We start from the raw sequence: 20737 nt of genomic DNA, 5'->3' as shown, positions 1-20737 counted from the left end.
TAAGAACCCAAGGTGCCTCCGGTGGCACAAAAGGAGGCTGAATATGCAGCACCCCCGGAACAACGTCTGAACTTCAGGCAGTGAAGCCAGTTCTTTTTTAGAGAGAATGTATAGGGCCGAAATCTTGACCTTTATGGATCCTAATTTTAGGCCCATAGTCACTCCTGACTGTAGGAAGTGCAGGAATCGACCCCGCTGGAATTCCTCTGTAGGGCCTTCCCGGCCTCACACCAAGCAACCTTTTTTCGCCATATACAGTGAAAAAGTCTTGCTGTCACGTCTTTCCTAGCCTTTATCAGCGTAGGAATAACTGCATCCGGAATGCCCTTTTCCGCTAGGATCCGGCGTTCAACCGCCATGCCGTCAAATGCAGCCGCGGTAAATTTTGGAACAGACAGGGCCCCTGTTGCAACATGTCCTGTCTGAGGGGCAGAAGCCCTGAGTCCTCTGAGAGCATTTCCTGCAGCTCCGGGTACCGAGTCCTTCTTGGCCAATTCGGAGCAAAGAATATTGTTTTCACTCCTCCTTTTATTACAATTCTCAGCCCTTGGGTATGAGAGGAAGAGGAGGGAATACAGAGACCGACTTGAACACCCACGGTGTTACTAGTGCGACCACAGCTATCACCTGAGGGTCCCTTGACCCGGCGTAAAACCTTTTTTAGCTTTTTATTGAGGTGGGACGCCATCTAGTCCACCTTAGGCAGTTCCCATCAATTTGCAAACTGCGTGAAGACTTCCTGATGAAGTCCCCACTTTCCCGGGTGGAGGTCGTGCCTGCTGAGGAAGTCTGCTTCCCAGATGTCCATTCCCGGAACGAACACTGCTGACAGTGCGCTTACTTGATTCTCCGCCCAGCGAAGAATTCTGGTGGCTTCTACCCTCGCCACCCTGCTCCTTGTGCCGCCTTGGCGGTTTACATGAACCCCTGCGGTCTGACTGGATCAGAACCGGTTGGTCGCGAAGCAGGATCTCCGCTTGACTTAGGGAGTTGTATATGGCCCTTAGTTCCAGGATATTGATGTGAAGGCAAGTCAGTTGACTTGACCACAGACCTTGGAAATTTCTTCCCTGTGTAACTGCCCCCCACCCTCGGAGGCTTGCATCCGTGGTCACCAGGATCCAGTCCTGAATGCCGAATCTGCGGCCCTCGAGAAGGTGAGCACTCTGCAGCCACCACAGGAGAGACACCCTGGCCCTGGGGGATAGGGTGATTAACCGATGCATCTGAAGAGGTGATCCGGACCACTTGTCCAGTAAGTCCCATTGGAAGGTCCTCGCATGGAACCTGCCTAATGGGATGGCCTCGTATGATGCCACCATCCTTCCCAGGGCTCGAGTGCAGTGATGCACTGACACCTGTTTTGGTTTTAATAGATTCCTGACCAGTGTCATGAGCTCCTGAGCTCTCTCTATCGGGAGATAACCCTTTTCTGGTCTGTGTCTAGGATCGTGCCTAGGAGAGGCAGATGTGCTGTAGGAACCAACTGCGACTTTGGAATATATAGAATTCAGCCGTGTTGCCGTTACACTTCCAGAGAAAGGGATACGCTGTTCAGCAACTGCTCTCTTGATCCTGCTTTTATGAGGAGATCGTCCAAGTACGTGATAATAGTGACACCTTGCTTCCGCAGGAGCACAATCATATCCGCCATTACCATGGTGAATATTCTCGGGGCCGTGGAGAGACCAAACGGCAACATCTGAAATTGGTAATGACAATCCCGTACCGCAATTCTGAGGTACGCCTAATGAGGTGGATAAATGGGGACCTGAAGGTATGCATCCCTTATGTCCCGATTCACAATAAAGTCTTCCCCTTTTTAGGCTTGCACTGACCGCTCTTAGCGATTCCATCTTGAACTTGAACCTTCTCAGGTATATGTTCAGGGATTTTTAATTCAATATGGGTCTGACCGAACCGTCTGGTTTCGGGATTACAACATGGTCTAATAATAACACCCTCTTGTTGAAGGAGGGGACCCATTGACCACCACCTGTTAAAGATACAATTTGTGAATTGCAGATAACACTGGCTCCCTCTCTTGGGGGGAAGCCCGCAGGGCCGTCGGTGAGGGGGCATCTTCTCACAGTCCAGCTTGTATCCTTGAGACACAATATCTATTGCCCAGGGATCGAACAGGGAGTGAACCCACTTGTGGCTGAACTTACGAAGGCGTGTCCCCACCGGGCCTAGCTCCGCCTGTGGAGCCCCAGCGACATTGGTGGATTTTTGTAGGGGCCGGGGAGGACTTCTGTTCCTGGGAACTAGCTGCCCGGCTCTGACAAGAAAGGACGCCCCTCAGACTTTCTTGTTTCTTTATACGAAAGGCTTCATTTAATAATGTCGTGCTTTCCTAGGCTGTGCAGGAATATAAGGCAAACTAGCAGAATTACCAGCTATAGCTGTGGAGACCAGGCCCGAGAACCCTTCTCCACACAATCCTCAGCCTTCCATATACCTCTTAAGTCGGCATCATCTGTCCAATGCATATTCTACAGGACACGTCAAGCAGAGATCGACATAGCTTTGACTCTAGGACCCAGTATATTCATGTCTCTTTGGGCATGCTTTATAACTATATATCTATCACTTAAGACAGCATCTTTAATATATTTATATTGCATACTAGGGTCTCATCTCTGCTGATAAGGTACCTGTCCACGCTGCCACAGCGCTATAAACCCATGCCGACACAATCGCCGGTCTGGGTAGTATACTAGAATGTGCACGCTATCTGCAGGATCCCTGAGAATAGCAAGTGCTACCGTCTGTGCAAACAGGACACCCCAGGGGAAGATTCTCAACATATCCTGGCCCTAGTGGGGAAAGGATACAGCCTGAGAATTCTCTTGTGGGAAGCTGCCGTCTCTTGTCTGGAGATTCCCGCTCTTTTTCCTCATGAGAGGAGGGAAATTTACCTCAGCATTCTTCCCCTTAAACATGTGTACTCTCGTGTCAGGGACAGATGAGTCATCAGTGATATGCAAATCATCAATTATTTCAATAATCATATATTGAATACCTTATAGCCATCTTGGCTGTAACTTTGCATTATCGTAGTCGACAGTGGAGTTAAACTCCATGTCGATACCAGTGTTTGTTATTATGGATAGTGAGCATTGAGAGACTCTGAAGGTCTCTGTGACATAGGGACAGACATGGGTAGATTTCCTGTCTGTTCCCTAACCTTTTGTGCAATAAATTCACCTTAGCACTTACACATATCCAAACAGGTGTCGGCGTTGTCGACGGAGACACCCTCTCACACACATATCCGCTCTATCACCTCCTTAGAGGAGCCTTTTACCTCAGACATGTCGACACACGCGTACTGACACACCACACACACAGGGGATGCTCTATTTGAGGACAGTTCCCCCACAAGGCCCTTTGGAGAGACAGAGAGAGAGTATGCCAGCACACACCCCAGCGCTATATAGCTCAGGGATTACACTACAACTCAGTGTTTACCCAGTAGCTGCTGTATATACAAATTTTGCGCCTAAATAAATGTGCCCCCCCCCCCCTCTCTTTTAACCCTTTGTGTACCAGGATACTGCCGGGGAGAGCCTGGGGAGCTTCCTTCCAGCGGAGCTGTGAAGAGAAAATGGCGCTGGTGTGCTGAGGAAGAAGGCCCGGCCCCCTCAGCGGCGGGCTTCTGTCCTGTTTCTGACTAAAAATGGCGGGAGTTTTACACATATACAGTTTTTCAGACTGTATTATGTGTATATATTGCCAAAAGGTATACTTATTGCTGCCCAGGGCGCCCCCCCCCCCCCCCCAGCGCCCTGCACCCTACAGTGACCGGAGTGTGTGGTGTGCAGTGGGAGCAATGGCGCACAGCTGCAGTGCTGTGCGCTACCTTAATGAAGACTGGAGTCTTCTGCCGCCGATTTTATCTCCTTCTTCTGTCTTCTGGCTCTGCAAGGGGGACGGCGGCGGCGCGGCTCCGGGAACGGACGATCGAGGTCAGGCCCTGTGTTCGAACCCTCTGGAGCTAATGGTGTCCAGTAGCCTAAGAAGCACAAGCTAGCTGCATGCAGGTAGGTTTGCTTCTCTCCCCTCAGTCCCACGTAGCAGTGAGTCTGTTGCCAGCAGATCTCACTGAAAATAAAAAACCTAACAAATACTTTCTTTCTAGCAAGCTCAGGAGAGCCCACTAGGTGCATCCAGCTCTGGCCGGGCACATATTCTAACTAAGGTCTGGAGGAGGGGCATAGAGGGAGGAGCCAGTGCACACCAGATAGTACCTAATCTTTCTTTTAGAGTGCCCAGTCTCCTGCGGAGCCCGTCTATTCCCCATGGTCCTTACGGAGTTCCCAGCATCCACTAGGACGTCAGAGAAATTATAATTATTGTATCTAGAACCCGATAATTGATAAATATTACCCTCAGTCTGAATCACAAGGTCCAGTAAAATTGCTATGCAGAGCAGCGGTGACAGTGTCCCTCCCTGACTTTATACTCCCAATGGGACACTGCGGCCCATGTGTGGCACAGCAGGCCAGTTCCAGAAAAACGGACTACCTCTAAAAGCGAGACAGTTGGGAGGCATGCTATTGTGGTATAGGCTGGGCCTGAAAGGTTTACTGGTACAGGTTGATTGACTACTCCAAATTATGTCTTACATGTGTCCACTGGATTTAATCTAGGTCCGTAGTATTATTTTATATGTCAGCAGGATGTGCATTTATGACAGAAAAGGGTCAAAGAACTGAAGAAGACATTTTGGCAACAGCATGGAGTGAGTCCAATCCTGAAAATGGTTCAAACAGCACTTTTTCTTTTCTCACAGGTTCACAAAGAATAATATAGGACATCCCTATAGCTACACGTGTCTTGGAAATATAAATACAATTCTTTCAATAGCATTTAGTGACCCATGGTCAGAGTAAATAATGTAGAAAGTCACACATTAGAAAATACACGCAAGAGTATTTATTTGTGATGTGTTACTGTTCACAGAGGACAGATCCCAACGTCACTCGTATAAGGAAATGTGGGCGGTGACACGTGAATTAGTATTGGAGATTGTAAGATTTTCTTCTCTGCAGAAAGTGATAAAGTGGTAAAATGGATTATATATGTATATATGTATCAAATGCTTGTTTGATTACTGAGTTTCATTGCCTATGCTATCTGTTCAGTACTATAGGCCTAATTCAGTAAGCATTGCAAATTCTGAAAATTACCAGAATTTGCTATCCTTTTGTTAGCATGCTGGGGGCCGACCATCACAGGGCAAGGCCCCCCAGCATGCTGACCGCCGCCTCCCCCCTTTCAACAAGCAGAAATTGCGATCGCATCACAATTTCTGCTTGTTAGCAGAAATTAGGGATGCCTCCTGCCGGCGCAGGAGGCAAAAAAAAATAAAGGGAACACTAAAATAACACATCCTAGATCTGAATGAATGAAATATTCTTATTAAATACTTTGTTCTTTACATAGTTGAATGTGCTGACAACAAAATCACACAACAATTATCAATGGAAATCAAATTTATTAACCCATGGAGGTCTGGATTTGGAGTCACACTCAAAATTAAAGTGGAAAAACACACTACAGGCTGATCCAACTTTGATGTAATGTCCTTAAAACAAGTCAAAATGAGGCTCAGTAGTGTGTGTGGCCTCCACGTGCATGTATGACCTCCCTACAATGCCTGGGCATGCTCCTGATGAGGTGGCGGATGGTCTCCTGAGGGATCTCCTCCCAGACCTGGACTAAAGCATCCGCCAACTCCTGGACAGTCTGTGGTGCAACGTGGCATTGGTGGATGGAGTGAGACATGATGTCCGAGATGTGCTCAATTGGATTCAGGTCTGGGGAACGGGCGGGCCAGTCCATAGCATCAATGCCTTCGTCTTGCAGGAACTGCTGACACACTCCAGCCACATGAGGTATAGCATTGTCTTTCATTAGGAGGAACCCAGGGCCACCGCACCAGCATATGGTCTCACAAGGGGTCTGAGGATCTCATCTCAGTACCTAATGGCAGTCAGGCTACCTCTGGCGAGCACATGGAGGGCTGTGCGACCCCCCAAAGAAATGCCACACCATTACTGACCCACTGCCAACCCGGTCATGCTGGAGGATGTTGCAGGCAGCAGAACGTTCTCCTTGGCGTCTAAAGACTCTGTCACGTCTGTCACATGTGCTCAGTGAGAACCTGCTTTCATCTGTGAAGAGCACAGGGCGCCAGTGGCGAATTTGCCAATCTTGGTGTTCTCTGGCAAATGCCAAACATCCTGCACGGTGTTGGGCTGTAAGCACAACCCCCACCTGTGGACGTCGGGCCCTAATACCACCCTCATGGAGTCTGTTTCTGATCGTTTGAGTAGACACATGCACATTTGTGGCTTGCTGGAGGTCATTTTGCAGGGCTCTGGCAGTGCTCCTCCTGTTCCTCCTTGCACAAAGGCGGAGGTAACGGTCCTGCTGCTGGGTTGTTGCCCTCATACGGCCTCCTCCACATCTCCTGATGTACTGGCCTGTCTTGTGGTAGCGCCTCCATGCTCTGGACACTACGCTGACAGACACAGCAAACCTTCTTGTCACAGCTCGCATTGATGTGCCATCCTCGATGAGCTGCACTACCTGAGCCACTTGTGTGGGTTGTAGACTCCGTCTCATGCTACCACTAGAGTGAAAGCACCGCCAGCTTTCGAAAGTGACCAAAACATCAGCCAGAAAGCATAGGAGCTGAGAAGTGGTCTGTGGTCACCACCTGCAGAACAACTCCTTTATTGGGGGTGTCTTGCTAATTGCCTATAATTTCCACCTGTTGTCTATTCCATTTGCACAACAGCATGTGAAATTGATTGTCAATCAGCAGTGTTGCTTCCTAAGTGGACAGTTTGATTTCACAGAAGTGTGATTGACTTGGAGTTACATTGTGTTGTTTAAGTGTTCACCTTATTTTTCTGAGCAGTGTATATATATATATATATATATATATATATATATATAGAGAGAGAGACATACAGTCAGGTCCATAAATATTGGGACATCGACACAATTCTAATATTTTGGGCTCTATACACCACCACCACAATGAATTTGAAATGAAACAAACAAGATGTGCTTTAACTGCAGACTTTCCGCTTTAATTTGAGAGTATTTACATCCAACTCAGGTGAACGGTGTAGGAATTACAATGGTTTCTATATGTGCCTCCCATTTTTTAAGGGACTTTACAGTCAATTACAGCCTGAAGTCTGGGGCGCATAGACATCACCAGACGCTGGGTTTCATCCCTGGTGATGCTCTGCCAGGCCTCTACTGCAAATGTCTTCAGTTCCTGCTTGTTCTTGGGGCATTTTCCCTTCAGTTTTGTCTTCATCAAGTGAAATGCATGCTCTATCGGATTCAGGTCAAGTGATTGACTTGGCCATTGCATAACATCCCACTTATTTGCCTTAAAAAACTCTTTGGTTGCTTTCGCAGTATGCTTTGGGTCATTGTCCATCTACACTGTGAAGCGCTGTCCAATGAGTTCTGAAGCATTTGACTGAATATGAGCAGATAATATTGCCCGAAACACTTCAGAATTCATCCTGCTGCTTTTGTCAGCAGTCACATTATCAATAAATACAAGGGAACCAGTTCCATTGGCAACTAAAGAAAGGAGTAGGGGCTCTGCGCTCAGTTTAGAGTGTCTAATATGTATGAACGTTGCTGCTGTGAGGGAAAGGTATACTCCTAAAAAATACCTTCAAATAGTTTCCATAAAGAAAACTGTAACTGTACGTGGTATAATGGATCCTCTAGCGCAAAATCAATACAACAATTATAATAGGTAAGGTGTGAAATAATAGTCTCCTATAGTTCTTTATATGGTTTTGATATGGCCCCTACTTTGTATACCTTATGGGTGGGAATACGCCTTATGGGTGGGAAATTGACAAGGAGCTGATTCGGTCTGCGGGCAGATACTTCACCTTTGTGGAACTAAGGTATTTACCTCATGTCTACAACTCCAAAGAACTTTTGAAATTTGCAAGAATCAGGAAGAATTTGGGAAAATCTTCCTGGATTGTGTGCATAACACACTTTAAAAGACTGCTACACAATTGATGAACCTGATCTATAACAACAATAACCATACCAGAAGGGGCGAGAAGTAAAACGCCCCCTTTGGCGTATTCCCACCCATAAGGTATACAAAGTAGGGGCCATATCAAAATCATATAAAGAACTATAAGAGACTATTATTTCACACCTTACCTACCTTTTAATTGTATGTTGAATGTTTGTCCCACATGTTTGTATACCGGTATTAGGTCAATATATAACACCATATCGATTTTAACGACTACTTGTTTATCTACATTTACTTTTATTGCAAAAATATTGAAAATAAATGATTTTTTTTTGAATATTATAATTGTTGAATTGATTTTACACTAGAGGATCCATTATACCATGTACAGTTCATTGGCAGCCATACATGCCCACGCCATGACACTACCACCAACATGCTTCACTGATGAGGTGGTATGTTTTGGATCATGAGCAGTTCCATTGGCGTTTCTATAATGGGTGCAATGGGTGCAGTGCACACGGGCACCTGGCTCCAGGGGGGGTGCCCACACCGCACTAATTGCACCCATTTTAATACTTACCTTTCTGGAGTCCAGCGCCGGGAGCTGTGATCGCGCTGGAAATCGCAGCCAAAATGGCCACCGCGCATGCGCGGTAGCCAAATTGGTCTCCAGATCATGGTGAGCGCTATGTTTCCGGAGACCTGCGCATGCGCAGTAGACTCTGGCATAATGCCGGAGTCTACAGCACCGTGCAGAGGAGGGGGTCCACCTGGAGGTGCACACAGGCCCCCTCCTCTGTAGAAACGCCCCTGAGCCATTCCTTTCCTTCTCCATGCTCATCTCTTCCCATCACTCTGGCACAAGTTGATCTTTGTCTCATCTGTCCATAGGATGTTGTTCCAGAACTGTAAAGGCTTTTTTAGATGTTGTATGGCAAACTCTAATCTGGTCTTCCTATTTTTGTGGCTCACCAATGGTTTACATCTTGTGGTGAACCCTTAATATTCACTCTTGTGAAGTCTCCTCTTGATTGTTGACTTTGACACATATACACCTACCTCCTGGAGAATGTTCTTTATCTGGGCAACTGTTGTGAAGGGGTTTTTCTTCACCAGGGAAAAAATTCTTCTGTCATCCACCACAGTTGTTTTCCGCGGTCTTCCGGGTCTTTTGGTGTTGCTGAGCTCTCCGGTGCGTTCTTTCTTTTTAAGAATGTTCCAGTTGATTTGGCCACCCCTAATGTTTTTGCTATCTCTCTGATGGATTTGTTTTGATTTTTCAGCCTAATGATGGCTTGCTTCACTGATAGTGGCAGCTCTTCGGATCTAATATTGAGAGTCGACAGCAAGAGATTCCAAATGCAAATGTCACACCTGGAAACTACTCCAGACCTTTTACCTGCCTAATTGATGATGAAATAACGAGGGAATAGCCCATTCCTGTCCATGAAATAGCTTTTGAGTCGACTGTCCCATTACTTTTGGTCCCTTAAATAGTTGGAGGCACATATAGAAACCGTTGTAATTCCTACACCGTTCACCTTATTTGGATATAAATACCCTTAAATGAAAGCGGAAAGTCTGCAGGTAAAGCACATTTTGTTTGTTTCATTATATATATATATATATATATATATATATATATATATTATAGAGCCCAAAATATGAGAATTGTGTCGATGTCCCAATATTTATGGACCGGGCTGTATATATATATGAGAGATGTGCGGCGGGCACTTTTCGTGTTTTGGTTTTGGTTCAGGTTCCATCCTCGTGTTTTGGATCTGGATTGGTTTTGCCAAAACCACCCTTTTGTGTTTTGGTTTTGGATCTGGATGATTTTTGAAAAAACAAAACATAAAAACAGCTAAAATCAAATAATTTGGGGGTAATTTTGATCCTACGGTATTAATAACCTCAATAACATTCATTTCCACTCATTTCCAGTCTATTCTGAACACCTCACACCTCACAATATTGTTTTTAGGCCAAAAGGTTGCACCGAGGTGGTTGTATGACTAAGCTAAGCGACCCAAGTGTGCGGCACAAACACCTGGCCCATCTAGGAGTGGCATTGCAGTGGCAGACAGGATGGCACTTAAAAAAACTAGGCTCCAAACAGCACATCATGCAAAGAAGAAAAAGAGGTGCAATGAGGTAGCTGTATGACTAAGCTAAGCGACACAAGTGTGCAGCACAAACAACATGGGACGTGCTGGAATTTTCCCAGATGTAATACATGCACAATATTGGTGGCACAAGAGAGCGTACCCCTACACCACACACACACACATGGCAAAGCCTGTAAAATTAATTTGGATAATAATAACCCTTTTATTTGGAGCTATTATAATAATATGCAGCACAGGCGAGCATACCCCTACACCACACAAGGCAAACCCTGTAAAAATGATTTGGATAATAATATAAGTAATGTATATAAGCCTTTTATTTGGAGTTAATAATATACAGCACAGGACACCACCGCTGGACTTATGGCAGCACAAGGCAGCACCACTGGACTGGACTTATACGGCAGTACCCCTGGACTTAAACGGCAGTACCCCTGGTGTTGTACAGCAGTGTCAGACAGGATGGCACTTTAAAAAAACTAGTCCCCAAACAGCACATGATGCAAAGAAGAAAAAGAGGTGCAAGATGGAATTGTTCTAAAACCCTCCCACCTACCCTTATGTTGTATAACCAGGACATGAACAATTTAAAAAACAATAATTTCGGCGACAGGGTCTGCCACACGACTGTGGCTGAAATGACTGGTTTGTTTGGGCCCCCACCAAAAAAGAGGCAATCAATCTCTCCTTGCACAAACTGACCCTACAGAGGCAAGATGTTGACCTCATCCTTCGATTCCTCATCCCTTTCAGTGTGTACATCCTCCTCCTCACAGAGTATTAATTCGTCCCCACTGGAATCCACCATCACAGGTCCCTGTGTACTTTCTGTAGGCAATTGCTGGTAAAGGTCTTCCCGGAAGAATATTTTATTCATTTTGATGAACATCATCTTCTCCACATTTTGTGAAAGTAAACTCCTATGGGGTGGTCTACCGGTTGCCGACTGTCGGGATCCCGGCGCACAGTATACCGGCGCCGGAATCCCGACAGCTGGCATACCGACAGGTATTCTCCCTCGTGGGGTCCACGACCCCCCTGGAGGGAGAATAAATAGCGTGGTGCGCGTAGTGTGCCACCGAGCCCGCAAGGGGCTCATTTGAGCTCGCCACGCTGTCGGTATGCCGGCGGTCGGTCTCCCGGTGCCGGTATGCTGGTCACTGGGAGCCCGGCCGCCAGCATACCATACTACACCCCCTCCTATGCCGTTCGCTGACAAGGTTACCGGCTGCACTAAACACTCTTTCGGAGTACACACTGGAGGGGGGGCAACTTAGGTAAAATAAAGCCAGTTTGTGCAAGGGCATCCAAATTGCCTCTTTTTCCTGCCAGTTTACGTACGGACTGTCTGACATGCCTAATTGGATGCTATCATTCATATAATCCTTCACCATTCTTTCAATGGTGACAGAATCATATGCAGTGACAGTAGACATGTCAGTAATCGTAGGCAGGTCCTTCAGTCCGGACCAGATGTCAGCAGTCGCTCCTGACTGCCCTGCATCACCACCAGCGGGTGGGCTAGGAAATCTTATCCTTTTCCTCGCAGCCCCAGTTGCGGGTGAAAATGAAGGAGGTGCTGTTGACGGGTCACATTCCACTTGAGTTGACAATTTTCTCACCAGCAGGTCTTTGAACCTCTGCAGACTTGTGTCTGCCAGAAAGAGAGATACAACGTAGGTTTTAAACCTAGGATCGAGCATGGTGGCCAAAATGTAGTGCTCTGATTTCAACAGATTGACCACCCTTGAATCCTGGCAAAGCGAATGAAGGGCTCCATCCACATGTCCCACATACTTTGCGGAATCGCTCCGTCTTAGCTCCTCCTTCAATTTCTCCAGCTGCTTCTGCAAAAGACTGATGAGGGGAATGACCTGATTCAAGCTGGCAGTGTCTGAACTGACTTCACGTGTGGCAAGTTTGAAGGGTTGGAGAACCTTGCATAAGACGGAAATCATTCTCCACTGCGCTTGAGTCAGGTGTATTCCCCCTCCTTTGCCTATATCGTAAGTGGATGTATAGGCTTGAATGGCCTTTTTCTGCTCCTCCATCCTCTGAAACATATAAAATGTTGAATTCCACCTTGTTACCACCTCTTGATTCAGGTGATGGCAGGGCAGGTTCAGGAGTGTTTGATGGCGCTCCAGTCTTTGGCACGCGGTGGATGAATGCCGAAAGTGGCCCGCAATTTTTGCGGGCCACCGACAGCATCTCCTGCATGCCCCTGTCATTTGCACCACCAAATTAATTGTATGTGCAAAACATGGGACGTGCTGGAACTTGCCCAGATGTAATGCACGCACAATATTGGTGGCATTGTCCGATATCACAAATCCCCAGGAGAGTCTAATTGGGGTAAGCCACTGTGCAATGATGTCCCTCAGTTTCAGTAAGAAGTTGACAGTGGTGTGTCTCTTACGGAAAGCGGTGATACATAGCGTAGCCTGCCTAGGATGAGTTGGCGTTTGCGAGATGCTGCTACTGGTGCCGCTGCTGTTGTTGCCGTGGGGAGGCAATACATCTACCCAGTGGGCTGTCAAAGTCATATAGTCCCTGTTTGCCCTGTTCCACTTGTCCACATGTCCGTGGTTAAGTGGACAGTGGGTACAACTGCATTTTTTAGCACACTGAGGACACTTCTTCTGACGTCGCTGTACATTTTCGGTATCGCCTGCCTAGTGAAGTGGAACCTAGATGGGATTTGGTACTGGGGACACACTACCTCAAACAATTCTCTAAGTCCCACTGAACTAATGGCGGATACCGGACGCACGTCTAACACCAACATACAGATGTAGCCAACTTTATCTTGACTGTTTCTCCGCCGAGACGGGCGTTTAGCCACGCTAAGGCGATAGCTGAGTTTAATCACAGGCAGGCGCGTTGAGACGATCTAGATACTCATCATGCATTACACATCTCCACCACTGTGTGGCTAATGCTCCACTAATCCAGTACTTTCGATCGTACAGTATAGCGGCGGATTGATCTACAGCTCTGGCAATACTGTAGGCGTAACGGGAAGCGGTGGAAAAAGTATGGAGTACAGTACTGTATGTGTATGGAGACGCAACTACAGTAATTGTAATTGTGTAAAAGGAATAATGTACAGTACAATGTATAAACACCGTGCTTTTTAAAATATGAAATATACTGTATGAGCGTCTGAGTTCGCTAATGCATAATGGGAATGGAGGACTAGCAGGAGGCGGAGGAAAACACCGTGCTTTACAAATGCGAGCGTCCGAGTCCTCTAAGGCATAAACCAACAGCAATGGGGCGAGGGCCGGGCGCTGTTTGCAGTACTTTCACACATGAAATTAGAAATCTCTCATGAGGCGTCGTGGGCTAGGGGTGAAGGCTCCCACCTCCCTCGCTGGGGGTCCAGGGTTCGAGACATGATGTGCTTTCTTTCTTTTTTTTCTTTTTTTTTTCTGTAATAATGCACTGTATTATTTTATTTCCATTGTAAGACAGTCAATGGAAGGATGCACACAGGTTTCACATAAATCAAAGTACATCTGCAGGAGCGATTCTTTACGCTAAATGCACCCAAACAGCGTGAATGAAATGAGTGTATTCTGGCGCTACCAACTAAGCAAAACAGTACTGTAGATCTTCAGCGTTTGTGCATTGCACAGGACCTGAATTTCCTCCCTGTGCAGGCCCCCAGGGGGGAAGGGCGATGGGGGTAGGGGGGAGACGATGGAAAATACTGTGCCTTTGAAATGCAATTACATGAGCGTCCGAGTACACTACGGCATACTGTAAACCAACACCAATGGGAAGGAAGTGCCAACCTTATTTTTAATGTGTTCCCGTGACATTCACTTTAACATTTTTTTTTTTCTCTCCAATACAGTACATCCAATGGAAGGATGCACACAGGTTTCACATAAATCAAAGTACATCTGCAGGAGCGATTCTTTACGCTAAATGCAACCTACAGTACAGTACGGTACTGTAAGTGAGCAAAATAGTACTACAGTGGGCGTTTGTGTATTGCACATGACCTGCATTCCCTCCCTGTCTACTGCATGATCTGTGCAGGCTCCCATGGGGGAAGGGCAACAGGCTAGCAGGAGGCGGAGGAAAACACCGTGCTTTACAAATGCGAGCGTCCGAGTCCTCTAAGGCATAAACCAACAGCAATGGGGCGAGGGCCGGGCGCTGTTTGCAGTACTTTCACACATGAAATTAGAAATCTCTCATGAGGCGTCGTGGGCTAGGGGTGAAGGCTCCCACCTCCCTCGCTGGGGGTCCAGGGTTCGAGACATGATGTGCTTTCTTTCTTTTTTTTTTTTTTTTTTCTGTAATAATGCACTGTATTATTTTATTTCCATTGTAAGACAGTCAATGGAAGGATGCACACAGGTTTCACATAAATCAAAGTACATCTGCAGGAGCGATTCTTTACGCTAAATGCACCCAAACAGCGTGAATGAAATGAGTGTATTCTGGCGCTACCAACTAAGCAAAACAGTACTGTAGATCTTCAGCGTTTGTGCATTGCACAGGACCTGAATTTCCTCCCTGTGCAGGCCCCCAGGGGGGAAGGGCGATGGGGGTAGGGGGGAGACGATGGAAAATACTGTGCCTTTGAAATGCAATTACATGAGCGTCCGAGTACACTACGGCATACTGTAAACCAACACCAATGGGAAGGAAGTGCCAACCTTATTTTTAATGTGTTCCCGTGACATTCACTTTAACATTTTTTTTTTCTCTCCAATACAGTACATCCAATGGAAGGATGCACACAGGTTTCACATAAATCAAAGTACATCTGCAGGAGCGATTCTTTACGCTAAATGCAACCTACAGTACAGTACGGTACTGTAAGTGAGCAAAATAGTACTACAGTGGGCGTTTGTGTATTGCACATGACCTGCATTCCCTCCCTGTCTACTGCATGATCTGTGCAGGCTCCCATGGGGGAAGGGCAACAGGCTAGCAGGAGGCGGAGGAAAACACCGTGCTTTACAAATGCGAGCGTCCGAGTCCTCTAAGGCATAAACCAACAGCAATGGGGCGAGGGCCGGGCGCTGTTTGCAGTACTTTCACACATGAAATTAGAAATCTCTCATGAGGCGTCGTGGGCTAGGGGTGAAGGCTCCCACCTCCCTCGCTGGGGGTCCAGGGTTCGAGACATGATGTGCTTTCTTTTTTTTTTTTTTTTTTTCTGTAATAATGCACTGTATTATTTTATTTCCATTGTAAGACAGTCAATGGAAGGATGCACACAGGTTTCACATAAATCAAAGTACATCTGCAGGAGCGATTCTTTACGCTAAATGCACCCAAACAGCGTGAATGAAATGAGTGTATTCTGGCGCTACCAACTAAGCAAAACAGTACTGTAGATCTTCAGCGTTTGTGCATTGCACAGGACCTGAATTTCCTCCCTGTGCAGGCCCCCAGGGGGGAAGGGCGATGGGGGTAGGGGGGAGACGATGGAAAATACTGTGCCTTTGAAATGCAATTACATGAGCGTCCGAGTACACTACGGCATACTGTAAACCAACACCAATGGGAAGGAAGTGCCAACCTTATTTTTAATGTGTTCCCGTGACATTCACTTTAACATTTTTTTTTTCTCTCCAATACAGTACATCCAATGGAAGGATGCACACAGGTTTCACATAAATCAAAGTACATCTGCAGGAGCGATTCTTTACGCTAAATGCAACCTACAGTACGGTACTGTAAGTGAGCAAAATAGTACTACAGTGGGCGTTTGTGTATTGCACATGACCTGCATTCCCTCCCTGTCTACTGCATGATCTGTGCAGGCTCCCATGGGGGAAGGGCAACAGGCTAGCAGGAGGCGGAGGAAAACACCGTGCTTTACAAATGCGAGCGTCCGAGTCCTCTAAGGCATAAACCAACAGCAATGGGGCGAGGGCCGGGCGCTGTTTGCAGTACTTTCACACATGAAATTAGAAATCTCTCATGAGGCGTCGTGGGTTAGGGGTGAAGGCTCCCACCTCCCTCACTGGGGGTCCAGGGTTCGAGACATGATGTGCTTTCTTTCTTTTTTTTTTTTTTTTCTGTAATAATGCACTGTATTATTTTATTTACATTGTAAGACAGTCAATGGAAGGATGCACACAGGTTTCACATAAATCAAAGTACATCTGCAGGAGCGATTCTTTACGCTAAATGCACCCAAACAGCGTGAATGAAATGAGTGTATTCTGGCGCTACCAACTAAGCAAAACAGTACTGTAGATCTTCAGCGTTTGTGCATTGCACAGGACCTGAATTTCCTCCCTGTGCAGGCCCCCAGGGGGGAAGGGCGATGGGGGTAGGGGGGAGACGATGGAAAATACTGTGCCTTTGAAATGCAATTACATGAGCGTCCGAGTACACTACGGCATACTGTAAACCAACACCAATGGGAAGGAAGTGCCAACCTTATTTTTAATGTGTTCCCGTGACATTCACTTTAACATTTTTTTTTTCTCTCCAATACAGTACATCCAATGGAAGGATGCACACAGGTTTCACATAAATCAAAGTACATCTGCAGGAGCGATTCTTTACGCTAAATGCACCCAAACAGCGTGAATGAAATGAGTGTATTCTGACGGACTGTGCATCTTCGGTATTTGTGTATAGCATAAGACCTGTGAAGGCTCCCAGGAGGGAAGGGCGTAGGGCAAGACAGTGGAAAATACTGTGGTCAAAGAAAGGGCATATGTAAAACTAAGGGAAACTGTCACAAAGTACAGTAACTACAGTACTGTACGTTGAATGCCTGGAACGCACGACGTCTGAGACGCACGACGTCTGAGACGCACGACGTCTGGATCGCTCATTGAGCATAAGCATGGCTGCTGTACCTGTAGTACGTGACCGTCCCTATGCTCTGGGTGAGCTGCGTCTCCTCGTTCGCTGGCGGGACAGAACTCTCGCCAGCAACGAGGAGAAAGTTAGGGCATATAGGAGGGCCAGCAGGGATATCCTCCGGACCTACAACCGGAGGAGAACGGTGAGGTCTCTCCAGAGGAGATGGAGCGACCTCGTGAGGAGGACCCCACGACGCCTGCAGGCCATAAGGGATTGTAAGTACAGTACATTACTGTAGATTACTGTACTTTAAGTTACTGTAGTTACAGGTACAGTACATTATAGCAGGGGCTGCTGTAGCAGCAGGTATCCGGTCTATACAGCACTGTACAGTATTTGTGGTAAACAAATGGTTAAACAAGGACCAAACATTAACCCGGGTCAAAAGGTCAATTTGTTTTTTTGCGTCGACCTAGATGGTGCGGCTTTTGAAATTGGTTGACACCAGTTACTGTAGGTTGACATGGTCGTTAAGTTGACATGGAAAAAGATCGACATGCGTTTTACAAAAACAATTGTTATTTTTTTAAACTTGTGTATATACAGTAGTTCTTTACAATCCAGGTGGTCTACGATTGTGCAGTGTACAGTATCATGCAGTGTACAGTATATGCAATGTATCACAGTGTATCGTGCTGCGTAATTGCAGCGTGTCATGCAGTGTACATTCAGTATATGGTATTGTGCAGTGAGTGTAATACATAGTGAATCACATCGTGCAGCAGAGCCGGCCTTAGGCATAGGCAAACTACAGTAGGCAAATGCCTAGGGCATTTGCTATGCTTAGGGGCACCAGCAGCTTCTGCTGATTAAAATGATATGCGGCATGCCTATATTTTGCGTGACTGCGGCTGTATCTGTACCTGGCTAGGGCCAGCACTGTCGTGCAGTGTACTGTATACACATGTGGTAATTGCAGTTTTTTGTGTAGTGTACATTGTATCATATTTTGCAGGGAAATGTGCAGTTTGTCATATCACGCAGTCGTGCAGTGCATTGTGTGGTTTAATTGCAGTGTGTCGTGCAGTGTGCCGAAATTTGTGTTTCAGATAGTACAGTGTTCTAAGGGATGTTACTTTGGCAGAAATTATTCTAAGGGATGTTACAGTGGCCTAATGTGTTCTGACGTGCATTACTCTTGCATAAGGTTCATGACTGGCAGATCTCTACTTTGTGACGTAATGTGGATATACTACTGCACTACTGTGACGTACAGTAACGTGAATAAGGTGCTCTACTGTGTGACACAACGTGAATCAAGGACAGTACTGTGACGTGAATACGGTGCTCTACTGTGTGACACAACGTGAATCAAGGACAGTACTGTGACGTGAATACGGTGCTCTACTGTGTGACACAACGTGAATCAAGGACAGTACTGTGACGTGAATACGGTGCTCTACTGTGTGACACAACGTGAATCAAGGACAGTACTGTGACGTGAATACGGTGCTCTACTGTGTGACACAACGTGAATCAAGGACAGTACTGTGACGTGAATAAACTGCACTACTGTGACATGACGTGAATAAGATGAATTCAGGTGAGTACTGCATCATCTGTCATGAAATCAATTTGTAATGTAATGAACAGTACTGAGATGGTTAAGGGTGGGAGGGCTGCATGCTGATGTGTGTCATAATGTTTATAAGGGCAATGCTTATGTGTGTTACAATGTCTATAAAGGTAGTGTTCTGTCTAATACCCTGGACCTACTGTACTGTAGCGATACTGTAAGTGTACTGTATGTCACATTTAGAAATGTGCCCCTTAAGTTTTGAAGACAGTACAGTACACTATGCCCTCCTGAGTGATTAGGTGCAGGGTACTAGAATGAACAATTCCATTTATTGTGATGTCATAAAGATGCTGTCAATGTTGAATTTCATTGGCTGTACAGTATGCTGCCATTATACTGTATATATATTTTTACAGGGCTGGTAGCACGACGTCACAGGAGGCGGGACAGGCGCCGCCAAGCTGGTAAGTATTGTCAAATACAGTAGTGTACAGTACATAGTGATTTCTATAGTCCCAACCCCCTGTCCTGACCATCACAGACAACTCGCTGCAATCCGTTAATGTTAAGAATGTCTGTTTACAAAACTAAATGTAAATATTAAACACAAAGTATAAATAACATTGTAGATAGCTGAATACCCGTGCTTCGCTACGGGATGAGGATGGTAAATTCCAGTGATAGTTGTTTGTTAATTTACGTTTGTTGGCGATCTACTGTAGTATATAGTACTGTATACTTTAAGCATACTGTATCTTGCTTCTCTGATGCAGATTGTTTATTGGCCGGACCCCTTTTTGGTCCTGGATACTGTGCAGTACATGTTTCAAATTGACAGCTTCACTTACAGTACTGTTATTTTTTTTCCCACAGTACCACCACCACCACCACCTGCTGCGCTGCCAGGTATTGTGTAACGAGAATTCTGGTGCTACTGTCATCGTTGTTACACTACTGTACATGTGTCCTGGATACTGTGCAGTACATGTTTCCAATTGACAGCTTCACTTACAGTACTGTTATTTTTTTTCCCACAGTACCACCACCACCACCACCACCACCTGCTGCGCTGCCAGGTATTGTGTAACGAGAATTCTGGTGCTACTGTCATCGTTGTTACACTACTGTACATGTGTCCTGGATACTGTACAGTACATGTTTCCAATTGACAGCTTCACTTACAGTACTGTTATTTTTTTTCCCACAGTACCACCACCACCACCACCTGCTGCGCTGCCAGGTATTGTGTAACGAGAATTCTGGTGCTACTGTCATCGTTGTTACACTACTGTACATGTGTCCTGGATACTGTACAGTACATGTTTCCAATTGACAGCTTCACTTACAGTACTGTTATTTTTTTTCCCACAGTGCCACCACCACCACCACCTGCTGCGCTGCCAGGTATTGTGTAACGAGAATTCTGGTGCTACTGTCATCGTTGTTACACTACTGTACATGTGTCCTGGATACTGTACAGTACATGTTTCCAATTGACAGCTTCACTTACAGTACTGTTATTTTTTTTCCCACAGTACCACCACCACCACCACCTGCTGCGCTGCCAGGTATTGTGTAACGAGAATTCTGGTGCTACTGTCATCGTTGTTACACTACTGTACATGTGTCCTGGATACTGTACAGTACATGTTTCCAATTGACAGCTTCACTTACAGTACTGTTATTTTTTTTCCCACAGTACCACCACCACCACCACCTGCTGCGCTGCCAGGTATTGTGTAACGAGAATTCTGGTGCTACTGTCATCGTTGTTACACTACTGTACATGTGTCCTGGATACTGTACAGTACATGTTTCCAATTGACAGCTTCACTTACAGTACTGTTATTTTTTTTCCCACAGTACCACCACCACCACCACCTGCTGCGCTGCCAGGTATTGTGTAACGAGAATTCTGGTGCTACTGTCATCGTTGTTACACTACTGTACATGTGTCCTGGATACTGTGCAGTACATGTTTCCAATTGACAGCTTCACTTACAGTACTGTTATTTTTTTTCCCACAGTACCACCACCACCACCACCACCACCACCACCTGCTGCGCTGCCAGGTATTGTGTAACGAGAATTCTGGTGCTACTGTCATCGTTGTTACACTACTGTACATGTGTCCTGGATACTGTACAGTACATGTTTCCAATTGACAGCTTCACTTACAGTACTGTT

General features: G+C 46.1%; 1 protein-coding gene across 1 annotated transcript in view; it reads left to right on the top strand.

Moving 5' to 3' along the window:
- Positions 1 to 20737, top strand: part of MXRA7 (matrix remodeling associated 7) — a 94605-nt gene that overhangs the window by 68687 nt on the left and 5181 nt on the right. The window lies entirely within an intron of this gene.

Source organism: Pseudophryne corroboree, chromosome 3 (assembly GCF_028390025.1).
Source record: "Pseudophryne corroboree isolate aPseCor3 chromosome 3, aPseCor3.hap2, whole genome shotgun sequence".
NCBI classification, from domain to species: Eukaryota; Metazoa; Chordata; class Amphibia; order Anura; family Myobatrachidae; genus Pseudophryne; species Pseudophryne corroboree.
The sequence above is the reverse complement of the archived record's forward strand: the minus strand, read 5'-3'. Positions and strand labels throughout refer to the sequence as shown.